Raw genomic sequence first — 13126 nt, 5'->3', positions numbered from 1 at the left:
AACTCAAAGATTTCCTTGAAGATTTCCTATCAGTCATTTCCACCAAGCTCAAGAAAGGAGACCCCAGGATGTCTAACACCTGACAATAGTCTGGGGAATCAGTACTTCAGGGGGATACCCAGATTTCTAATCATCTCACTGTTTATACACTCAATATCCTACTAGGCTAGCACTAAAGTCAAACTTAATTATATGTGTCTGACCTTGGTCAAATTACTTAGCCTCAGTTTCATCTGCCAAATGAGGATTACACCAACATCTGCCTCATAGGGTTGCTGTGAGGGATAAATTAGTTGATGTATGTAAAACAGTGAAAGTAGTTACTGGAATATGCTATACCCTACAGGTGTGTTAGCTATAATTACAAATATTATTATTATGACTGGTGGTGACAATAGTAATAGCGTTACTATCAGACTTTCATGGGAATTCTGGATATGTTTTCACCAACAAACATACATGTAGGGGTATGTATCTCTTGCCAAGTAGCTAATCAAAGTTGGATGTGGCAATAAAAATTATTTTTGATTTTAGAAGGACATGACTCTGTTAATACAAATCATTCACTTTGATTTCTGGGTTTCTTCTCAGAGCATTAAAGTGGATTTTCTACAGGGGAGAAACTAGGAAAGAAAGATAGACATACTTAGTCTCCATCCCCATAGATCAGTGAGATCATTCTTAAACAAATCAGAGCCACCTGATAACTTCAATGCAGACTCAAGAAAATTAATGGTTACTTTAAATTGAATATATACAAGACTATATAGGAATGTTTACAATGACTTGATCATAATTATAATATTGCTAGAAATATGTACATTGATAAGTAAATATGTACATTGGCTAAGTCTAGGGGCTGTGCCATATTTTTTTTTAAAGCATCCACTAAGTCTGTATAACGTTAGCAAGTTTCTGGTGAGAGAAAGGCATCGGGAGAGAAATGTGTCTCTCCTAGGTTCAAAGGAAAAAACAGTGCTTGTTTTGACATAGTCATCAAATGTACATATCAAATGTACATGGAAAATAAATATATTAATAGTGAAACACAAGGCACAGTTCTGTCACTTCTAGAGTGATGTAAAAACCACATATGTCTGAGTCAAGATGGAAACGATTGAAGGAAAACAACAGCGGCTTTTTCCTACAGGAGCTCAGATGGGATAGTATAGATGCTTTCTATGAGTGAAGGCCTGGTTTCAGTACCTTGGACAGTGACACAAGGACACACCTCCCGAACAGCTTAGCCTGGTGCTACCCATGATGTGCTAGGATGATGCACTGTACCTCTTCCCTGATACACAGATTAGTATGCTGGCTTTGGGTAACAGCCTGGTTGTATGGACACCCAATGTTTTACATTTAGTTTCACAAAATCCTCACAGAATTCTACCTTCTGATCTGTAAACACATCTTATTCACCTGGAACACGTCTTTGTCACTGGATATGCTCTATACAGTTACCATCTTTCAAGTTAGTTAATTCGAGTTAGTTAACATATAGTGTAGACTTGACTTCAGGAATAGAACCCAGTGACTCATCTCTTACATATGACACCCAGTGCTCACCCCAAAAAGCGTCCTCCTTAATGCCCATCACCCATTTAATACACTCCCTGGCCCCAATCATCTTTTGAAGTAATGTTAAGAACAAAAGCCTAAAACCCTAGAACCAAGGACTACTAAAGAAATGAGCTCTCACTACTGCAAATAGGACGTAGGAAAAATTTAAGGCTGATTTTTTCTTCTGACAAAATATTTTAAAGCCTGAAATCATTTTCTGAAATGATTTTTTTTTATTTCTTTACTCCTGGGGGAGCTTTCAAAAGAGGTTAAATCAAGCTCACAAGGATGGCAGCTTTAAAATCGCATGGAAAGTTTACATTAACAAGCTGTGGATCTTCAAGCCTTCTAACTTATAAATTGAAATATTCAGTTTAATAGACCCCAAGAGGCTATAAGCCCAGAAATTACAGTGTATATTTTGTTCAATGCAACTAAAATGGGATCTCCAAGGCATATGACTGAGGGTATCACTGGACCAAATCTGTGCTCTATCAAACACAGTTCAAAAGACACTTTGGAAAGAGATCTGATTAGGAATGAAAAGACCTGAGTTGTCCTGGCTAGGTCAATTCTTTGCTGTGTGATCCTGGGGAAGTTACTTCCCTTCTCTGAGCCTGTTCCTTCAAAGGTCAAATGAGAAATAAGACTGGCTGATCCCTTCTAATTCTAACATTCTCTAATTTCACAAATAGTGAACATCTGGCTGAAATAGCCTTTTCTAAGTCCATGAGTCTAATGATAGTTAAATGTGAAATTAATTGTAGAAATAAACAGGGTTTGGATAGGAATATAAAATGGTCACATTCAACATAGAAGGAAAGATGCATGTTGTACCAGGGCATCAGACTAACATGGAGGCCAAGCAAGAGCTCAGACTAAAATATTAGCTGTGGGTGCTATTAATTCCATAGTACACATGACAGGAAGGAAAGCCTTACACACAGCAACCAATTAAAGCCCAATGACATGTCAAACCTCTAACCACAGCCTGGCACCTTGACAGAAAGGGTGAGGGGAAGCTCTGTTCCCTGAGACATCAAAGGTTCTGATTACATCAGAGACTTTTGTACACACTGAAGCAGTGGTGACCATGACGCCCTCCTCTACTGCTCCCAAATGCATTCATCCGCATTTGTGATGTTTAAGTGTGTTGTGTGAGCATGTGCCTGCACCAGCTCTAAAACTTCTCTAGACAAAAACAGGAGGTGCCAGGAGAAATTCTATTAAAATAGGCAGCCTGCTGGGTGGCTCTTACAATAGAAAGAAGTAATCCAGAGTCCTGTGGCTGCAGGCTGAAAAATTTAGTGAAGAATTAATGTGTCAAATGTTTCTCTCTATTTGGACAAGACAGGGACTGTCAAGGGATAGCCTGGTCGAATATCACTAAAATAGATTAAAAATGTAATAATATCTAGGACCACTTACTTCCCTTGTGTGAAACACTGTAATAAGCATTATATTACAGTATAATATTCACTCATCTAATACAAACTTAAGAAGTCACTACTAATATTAACTCTACTGCACAGATGGATAAACGGAGACTCAGAAAGATGAAATAACAAGTCCAAAGTCACAGAGTTCCTAACTAGCTGTGCCAGATTCAAATCCAGATCAGTCTGATTTAATAATTTCCAGGTGTATGGCAGGCTGACAGCCTGGACACAGACACAGTGTAGAAGTGGGGAATGGACAGAAGAAGACTGAGACAAAGGAGGGATCCTTGATTGCTTGTTGGGTAGGTGAGAACACAAAGTTCCTGTGCCTGAAACTAGGAAGTTGGGTGATGCCATTTTCACCTCTCCTGCACGTGCACCTACATGCACATGCACACATATACCACACCAATCCATCCTAGTAAGCTAAGCAGTGCCACCTAGTGGAGAACAGAGCCATTACACCAAGCCCCGCCCAACTCCGCCCTCCAAGCACATGCCCTAGAGAACCACAAGTTTCTCCATCTTCTTAGTGTACAGACTATAGAGTGCTTCATTGTTTGAGTTCTAGAGGAAACTGGATGTAACTTCATTCAAGTTTCACTCTGTTTGCTGGTTCATCTATTTTTTTTTATTTCTTTTATTTTCTTTTTCTCCTTTCATTTATTTTTCTTGGATACAGAAAGAGAAAATTTTATTTTTGTCTTTTTATTTTATTTTTTTAAAATTTTTAACATTTATTTATTTTTGAGAGACAGAGAGAGACAGAGTGTGAGTTGGGGAGGGGCAGAGAGAAAAGGAGACACATAATCTGAAGCAGACTCCAGGCTCTGAGCTGTCAGCACAGAGCCCAACTTGGGGCTCAGACTCACAGACTGCAAGATCATGACCTGAGCTGAAGTTGGATGCTTAACCCACTGAGCCACCCAGGCACCCATAGTTTCCTTTAAATTTTTTTTAAATTCTTTTTACTATGTTTTATATTTTTTTCTAAGAATTTTATTCTATTTCACTATCTTCATTACATTTTATTCTATTTTATTGTATACATATTTTTAATTTTTAAACTTTCTTACTTTTTGTCTTTTTCTTTCTTTGTCTTTTCTTTCCCTTTTTTCTCTATTCTATCAAGTTTCTTTCAACAACCAGACCAAAACTCACCTAGACAGAGGATCTAGCTTCTTTTATTTGATTTTCTGTGTTGTTTTTAATATTTCTTACTTTTTGTTTTATTTAAGTTATCCTTTTTCTTCCTCCAAAATGGCAAAATGAAGGAATTCACCCCAAAAGAAAGAACACAAAGAAATGACAGCCAGGGGCTTAATCAACACAGATATAAGCAAGATGTCTGAACTGGAATTTAGAGTCACAATAATAAGAATATTAGCTGGAGTTGAAAAAAGCATAGAATCTCTTTCTGAATAGATAAAAGAAGTAAAATCTAGTCAGTATGAAACTTAAAATGCTATAACCAAGAGGAAATCTTGAATGGATGCAACAGTGGCAAGGATGGATGAAGAGAGCAGCAAATCAGTGATAAGAGAAGACAAATTATGGAGAATAATGAATCAGAAAAAAGAGAGTAACTAAGGTAAAAGAGCATGGTACAAGAATTAGATAACTCAGTGACTTATTAAACAGGAATAACATCTGAGTCATAGGAGTCCAAGAAGATGAAGAGAGAGAAAAAGGGGTAGAAGGTTTATGTCAGCAAATTATTCTGGAAAATTTTCCTACTCTAGGGAAAGACATAGATGTCAAAATCCAGGAAGCACAGAGAACTCCCAATAGATTCAACAAAAACTTACCATCAACAAGGCATATCATAGTCAAATTCACAAAATACACAAACAAGGAAAGAATTATGAAAGCAGCAATGGGAAAAAAAAGTCCTTAACCTATAAGGGAAGACAGAGCAGGGTTGCAGCAGACCTATCCACAGGAACCTGGTAGGCCAAAAAGGAGTGGCAGGATATATTCAATGTGCAGGATTGGAAAAATACGCAGCTAAGAACTCTGTATCCAGCAAGGCTGTCGTTCAAAACAGAAGGAGAGGTAAAGAGATTCCTGACAAAAACTAAAGGAGTTCATGACCACGAAACTATTCCTGCAAGAAATTTGAAGGGGGACTCTCTGAGTGGAGAAAAGAAGAAACAAAACAAAAAAGACCAAAGGCAACAAAGACTAGAAAGGACCAGAGAACACCACCAGAAACTCCAACTCTATAGGCAACACATTGGCACTATATTCATATCTTTCGGTACTTACTCTAAATGTTAATGGACTAAATGCTCCAATCAAAAGACGTAGGGTAACAGAATGGATAAGAAAACAAGATTCATCTATATGCTGTTTACAAGAGACCCACTTTAGACCTAAAGACACCTTCAGATTGAAAGTCAGGGGATGGAGAAACATCTACCATGCTAATGGTCACCAAAAGAAAGGCAGAGTAGCCATAATTATATCAGACAATCTAGATTTTAGAATAAAGGATGTAACAAGAGATGAATAGGGCATTATATCATAATTAAGGGGTCTATCCACAAAGAAGATCTAACAATTGTAAACTTTTATGCCCCAACGTGGAGGTACTCAAATATATATCAGTTAATCACAAACATAAAGAAACTCATTGATAATAATACCATAATATTAGGGGATTTCACCACCCCACTTACAGCAATGGACAGATCATCTAAGCATAAAATCAACAAGGAAACAATGGCTTTAACTGACACACTGGACTGGATGGTTAACAGATATATTCAGAACATTTCATTCTAAAGCAGCAGAATGCACATTTTTCTCAACTGCACATAGAACATTCTCCAGAATAGATCACATACTGGGACACATATCAGCCTTCAACAAGTACAAAAAGATTGAGATGACACTGCATATTTTCAGACCACAATGCAATGAAACTCAAAATCAACCACAAGAAAAAATTTGGAAAGACAATGAATACTTGGAGACGAAAGAACATTCTACTAAAGAATTAATGAGATAACTAAGAAGTTAAAAAGGGAAATTAAGAAGTAAATGGAAACCAATGAAAATGATAACACAACAGCCCAAAACCTCTGGGATACAGGAAAGACAGTCATAAGAGGGAAGTATATAGCAATCCAGGCCTTCCTAATGAAGAAAGAAAAGTCTCAGGTACACAACCTACCCATACACCTTAAAGAACTTGAAAAATAACAGCAAATAAAGCCCAAATCCAGCAGAAGACAGGAAATAATAAAGATTAGAGCATAAATCAGTGCTATCAAAATTAAAATTAATAATAATAATAATAATAATAATAATAATAAAGCAGTAGAACAGATCAATGAAACCAGGAGCTGGTTCTTTCAAAGAATTAACAAAATTGAAAACCCCTAGTCAGATTGATCAAAAAGAAAAAAAAAGGACCCAAAATAAATAAAATCAAGAATGAAAGAGGAGAGATCACAACCACCACTGCATAAAAACAAATAATGAGAGAATATTATGAGAAATTATGTCAACAAATAGGGCAATCTGGAAGAAATGGACAAATTCCTAGAAACATATATTACCAAAACTGAAACATGAAGAAACAGAAAATGTGAACAGACCCATAACCAGTAAAGAAATTTAATTAGTCATCAAAATCTCCCAACAAACAAGGGTCCAGGGCCAGATGGCTTTCCAGAGGAATTCTACCAAACTCTTAAAGAAGAGTTAATAGGGGAAAATGACAGTGTAGGAGGACGCTGGGCTCACCACGTCCTGCGGATCACTTAGATTCCGCCCACACATGTCTAAATAACCCAGAAAATCACCAGAAGACTAGCAGAACGGATTCTCCAGAGCCAAGCACATACGGTCCACGGAAGATGGTAGGAAGGGTGGAGAGGCGGTGCGCGCTACACGGACTGGAGGGAGGGAGTCGGGATGGAGGGGCAGTCCGCCGGCAAAGCAGAGGCCCCGAGTCTGGCTTGCAAAAACGGAGGGGGCGGATGGAGTGTGTTCTGACAGCAAGTGGGACTTAACATCTGGAATGTTATAAGTTAACAGATCTGCTCATGAACGGGAGGGCTGGAGGACAACGGGAGGGAGAGTTGTTGAGCCACAGACAACAGAGTGCAGCTTGGAGGGGAACAAAGGTGCTCACCAGCGCCATCTCCCTCGCCCATCCCCCAGCCAAAATCCCAAAGGGAACCAGTTCCTGTCAGGGAACTTGCTTGCACCTCCCAAACACCCAACGCTGTGCTTCTGTGGATCCATCCCTCCAGCGGGTCTGACTCCCTCCCAGTGCCACAGGGCCCCTCCCGACCAGATCACCAAAGGAAAAGCAAACTGAGCCTGCCCCTCCCACCCCTGTGCACCTTGCTGATCCACCTCAGCTAATACGCCAGATCCCCAGCATCACAAGCCTGGCAGTGTGCAAGTAGCCCAGATGGGCCACACCACTCCACAGTGAATCCTGCCCCTAGGAGAGGGAAAGAGAAGGTCACACCAGTCTGACTGTGGCCCCAGTGGTGAGCTGGGGGCAGACATCAGGTCTGACTGCAGCCCCGCCCACCAATGCAAGTTATTCAAGACAGCACAGGGGAAGTGCCCTGCAGTTCCTCACCACTCCAGGGACTATCCAAAATGACCAAACAGAAGAATTCCCCTCAAAAAACCTCCAGCAAATAACGACAGCTAGCGAACTGATCAAAAACGATTTAAACAATATAAACGGAAAGTGAATTTAGAATAATAGTCATAAAATTAATTGCTGGGCTTGAAAACAGTATAAAGGACAGTAGAGAATCTATTGCTACAGAGATCAAGGGACTAAGAAACAGCCAGGAGGAGCTAAAAAATGCTATTAATGAGCTGCAAAGTAAAATGGAGACGACCACAGCTCGGATTGAAGAGGCAGAGGAGAGAATAGGTGAACTAGAAGATAAAATTATGGAAGAAGAAGCAGCTGAGAAAAAGAGAGATAAAATAATCCAAGAGTATGAGGGGAAAATTAGAAAACTGAGTGATGCACTAAGAGAAATAAACTACGCATAATTGGTATTCCAGAGGAGGAAGAGAGAGGGAAAGGTGTTGAAGGTGTACTTGAAGAAATAATAGCTGAGAACTTCCCTGATCTGGGGAAGGAAAAAGGCATTGAAATCCAAGAGGCACAGAGAACTCCCTTCAGACGTAACTTGAATCGATCTTCTGCATGATATATCATAGTAAAACTGGCAAAATACAAGGATAAAGAGAAAATTCTGAAAACATTGAGGGATAAACGTGCTCTAACATATAAAGGGAGACCAATAAGACTTGTGACGGATCTCTCTACTGAAACTCGGCAGGGCAGAAAGGAATGGCAGGAAATCTTCAATGTGATGAACAGGAAAAATATGCAGCTGAGAATCCTTTATCCAGCAAGTCTGTCATTTAGAATAGAAGGAGAGATAAAGGTCTTCCCAAACAAACAAAAACTGAAGGAATTTGTCACCACTAAACCAGTCCTACAAGAGATCCTAAGGGGGATCCTGTGAGACAAAGTACCAGAGACATCACTACAACCATGAAACCTATAGGCATCACAATGACCCTAAACCCATATCTTTCTATAATAACACTGAATGTAAATGGACTAAATGCACCAACCAAAAGACATAGGGTATCAGAATGGATAAAAAAACAAGACCCATCTATTTGCTGTCTACAAGAGACTCATTTTAGACCTGAGGACACCTTCAGATTGAGAGTGAGGGGATGGAGAACTATTTATCATGCTACTGGAAGCCAAAAGAAAGCTGGAGTAGCCATACTTATATCAGACAAGCTAGACTTTAAGTTAAAGGCTGTAACAAGAGATAAAGAAGGACATTATATAATAATTACAGGCTCTATCCATCAAGAAGAACTAACAATTATAAATGTCTTTGTGCCAAATATGGGAGCCACAAATATATAAAACAATTACTCACAAACATAAACAACCTTATTGACAAGAATGTGGTAATTGCAGGGGACTTTAATACCCCACTTACAACAATGGATATCATCTAGACACATTGTCAATAAAGAAACAAGGGCCCTGGATGATATATTGGATCAGATGGACTTGACAGATATATTTAGAATTCTTCATCCCAAAGCAACACAATATACTTTCTTCTCGAGTGCACATGGAACATTCTCCAAGATAGATCACATACTGGGTCACAAAACAGCCCTTTATAAGTATACAAGAATTGAAATCCTACCATGAACACTTTCAGACCACAATGCTATGAAGCTTGAAATCAACCACAGGAAAAAGTCTGGAAAACCTCCAAAAGCATGGAGGTTAAAGAACACCCTACTAAAGAATGAGTGGGTCAGCCAGACAATTAGAGAAGAAATAAACAAATATATGGAAACAAACGAAAATGAAAATACAACAATCCAAATGCTTTGGGATGCAGCGAAGGCAGTCCTGAGAGGAAAACACATTGCAATCCAGGCCTATCTCAAACACAAGAAAAATCCCCAATACAAAAACTAACAGCACACCTAAAGGAAATAGAAGCAGAGCAGCAAAGACACCCCAAAACCAGCAGAAGAAGAGAAATAATAAAGAGCAGAACAGAAATAAACAATATAGAATCTAAAAACACTGTATAGCAGATCAATGAAACCAAGAGTTGGTTTTTTGAAAAAATAAACAAAATTGACAAACCTCTAGCCAGGCTTCTCAAAAAGAAAAGGGAGATGACCCAAATAGATAAAATCATGAATGAAAATGGAATTATTACAACCAATCCCTCAGAGATACAAGCAATTATCAGGGAATACTATAAAAAATTGTATGCCAACAAATTGGACAACCTGGAAGAAATGGACAAATTCCTAAGCACCCACACACTTCCAAAATTAAAACTGGAGGAAATAGAAAGTTTGAACAGACCCATAACCAGCGAAGAAATTGAATCCAGATTGCTTCCCTGGGGAATTCTACCAGACATTTAAAGCAGAGATAATACCTATCCTTCTCAAGCTATTCCAAGAAATAGAAAGGGAAGGAAAACTTCCCGACTCATTCTATGAAGCCAGTATTACTTTGATTCCTAAACCAGACAGAGACCCAGTAAAAAAAGAGAACTACAGGCAAATATCCCCGATGAATATGGATGTAAAAATTCTCAATAAGATACTAGCAAATTGAAATCAACAGCATATAAAAAGAATGATTCACCATGACCAAGTGGGATTCATTCCTGGGATGCAGGGCTGGTTCAACATTCGCAAATCAATCAATGTGATACATCACATTAATAAAAGAAAAGAGAAGAACCATATGATCCTGTCAATCGATGCAGAAAAGGCATTTGACAAAATTCAGCAAACTTTCTGAATAAAAACGCTTGAGAAAGTTGGGATTGAAGGAACATACTTAAACATCATAAAAGCCATTTTTGAAAAGCCCACAGCTAATATGATCCATAATGGGGAAAAACTGAGAGCTTTCCCCCTGAGATCAGGAACACGACATGAATGTCCACTCTCACCGCTGTTGTTTAACATAGTCTTGGAAGTGCTAGCATCAGCAATCAGACAACAAAAGGAAATCGAAGGCATCAAAATTGGCAAAGATGAAGTCAAGCTTTCACTTTTTGAAGATGACATGATATTATACATGGAAAATCCAATAGACTCCACCAAAAGTCTGCTAGAACTGATACATGAATTCAGCAAAGTTGCAGGATACAAAACCAATGTACAGAAATCAGTTGCATTCTTATACACTAACAATGAAGCAACAGAAAGACAAATAAAGAAACTGATCCCGTTCACAACTGCACCAAGAAGCATAAAATACCTAGGAATAAACCTAACCAAAGATGTAAAAGATCTGTGTGCTGAAAACTATAGAAAGCTTATGAAGGGAACTGAAGAAGATATAAAGAAATGGAAAAACATTCTGTGCTCATGGATTGGAAGAATAAATATTGTCAAAATGTCAATACTACCCAAAGCTATCTACACATCCAATGCAATCCCAATCAAAATTGCACCAGCATTCTTCTCGAAACTAGAACAAGCAATTCTAAAATTCACATGGAACCACAAAAGGCCCTGAATAGCCAAAGTAATTTTGAAGAAGAAGACCAAAGCAGGAGGCATCACAATCCCAGACTTTAGCCTCTACTACAAAGCTGTCATCATCAAGACAGCATGGTATTGGCACAAAAACAGACACATAGAGCAATGGAATAGAATAGAGACTCCAGAATTGGACGCACAAAAGTATGGCTGACTAATCCTTGACAAAGCAGGAAAAAATATCCAATGGAAAAAAGACAGCCTCTTTAACAAATGGTGCTGGGAGAACTGGACAGCAACCTGCAGAAGAATGAAACTAGACCACTTTCTTATACCATTCACAAAAATAAACTCAAAATGGATAAAGGACCTAAATGTGAGACAGGAAACCATCAAAACACTAGAGGAGAAAGCAGGAAAAGACCTCTCTGACCTCAGCTGCAGCAATTTCTTACTTGACACATCCCCAAAGGCAAGGGAATTAAAAGCAAAAATGAACTATTGGGACCTCATGAAGATAAACAGCTTCTGCACAGCAAAGGAAACAATCAACAAAACTAAAAGGCAACAACGGAATGGGAAAAGACATTTGTAAATGACATATCGGACAAAGGGCTAGTATCAAAATCTATAAAGAGCTCACCAAACTCCACACCCGATAAACAAATAGCCCAGTGAAGAAATGGGCAGAAAACATGAATAGACACTTGTCTAAAGAAGACATCCAGATGGCCAACAGGCACATGAAAAGATGCTCAACGTCGCTCCTCATCAGGGAATTACAAATCAAAACCACACTCAGATATCACCTCACACCAGTCTGAGTGGCTAAAATGAACAAATCAGGAGACTATAGATGCTGGCGAGGATGTGGAGAAATGGGAACCCTCTTGCACTGTTGGTGGGAATGCAAGCTGGTGCAGCCACTCTGGAAAACAGTGTGGAGTTTCCTCAAAAAATTAAAAATAGACCTACCCTATGACCCAGCAATAGCATTGCTAGGAATTTACTCAAGGGATACAGGAGTAGTGATGCATAGGGGCACTTGTGCCCCAATGTTTATAGCAGCACTCTCAACAATAGCCAAATTGTGGAAAGAGCCTAAATGTCCATCAACTGATGAATGGATAAAGAAATTGTGGTTTATACACACAATGGAGTACTACGTGGCAATGAAAAAGAATGAAATATGGCCCTTTGTAGCAACGTGGATGGAACTGGAGAGTGTGATGCTAAGTGAAATAAGCCATACAGAGAAAGACAGATACCATATGGTTTCACTCTTATGTGGATCCTGAGAAACTTAACAGAAGGCCATGGGGGAGGGGAAGGAAAAATAAAAGAGGTTAGAGTGGGAGACAGCCAAAGCATAAGAGACTCTTAAAAACTGAGAACAAACTGAGGGTTGATGGGGGGTGGGAGGAAGGGGGGTGTAGGTGATGGGCATTGAAGAGGGCATCTTTTGGGATGAGCACTGGGTGTTGTATGGAAACCAATTTAACTATAAATTTCATATATTAAAAAATAAATAAATAAAAGAAAAGAAAAACAAAAAAAATAAAGAAGAGTTAATATCTATTCTTTTGAAGCTGTTGCAAAAATAGAAATGGGAGGAAATCTTCCAAACTCATTCTACGAGGTCAGCATTACCTTGATTCCAAAACCGGACAAAGACCCCACTAAAAAGGAGATCTACAGACCAATTTCCCTGATGAATATTGACACAAAAATCCTCAACAAGTTACTAACCAACAGGATCCAACAATATATTAAAAAAATATTAACCACGATCAAGTGGATTTATTTCTGGGATGCAAGCCTTGTTTAATATCTGCAATTAAATCAATGTGATACATCACATTAATAATAATAGTAACACATTAAAGAATAAGAACTATACGATCCTCTCAATACATGCAGAGAAATCATTTAACAAAATACATCATCCTTTCTTGATAAAAAAAAAAAACCTCAAGATAGTAGGGATAGAAAGATCATACCTTAAGATCATAAAAACCATATATGAAAGACCCACCACGAAAATTATCCTCAATAGGGAAAACTGAGAGTTT

General features: G+C 38.6%; 1 protein-coding gene across 1 annotated transcript in view; it reads right to left on the bottom strand.

The window, feature by feature from the left end:
• FAM13C (family with sequence similarity 13 member C) overlaps positions 1-13126 on the bottom strand; it is a 165865-nt gene that overhangs the window by 15427 nt on the left and 137312 nt on the right.

The sequence above is a fragment of the Lynx canadensis genome, chromosome D2, assembly GCF_007474595.2.
Source record: "Lynx canadensis isolate LIC74 chromosome D2, mLynCan4.pri.v2, whole genome shotgun sequence".
In the NCBI taxonomy this organism is placed as follows: domain Eukaryota; kingdom Metazoa; phylum Chordata; class Mammalia; order Carnivora; family Felidae; genus Lynx; species Lynx canadensis.
Note: the sequence above shows the minus strand (reverse complement) of the source record. Positions and strands in the feature narration are given on the sequence as shown.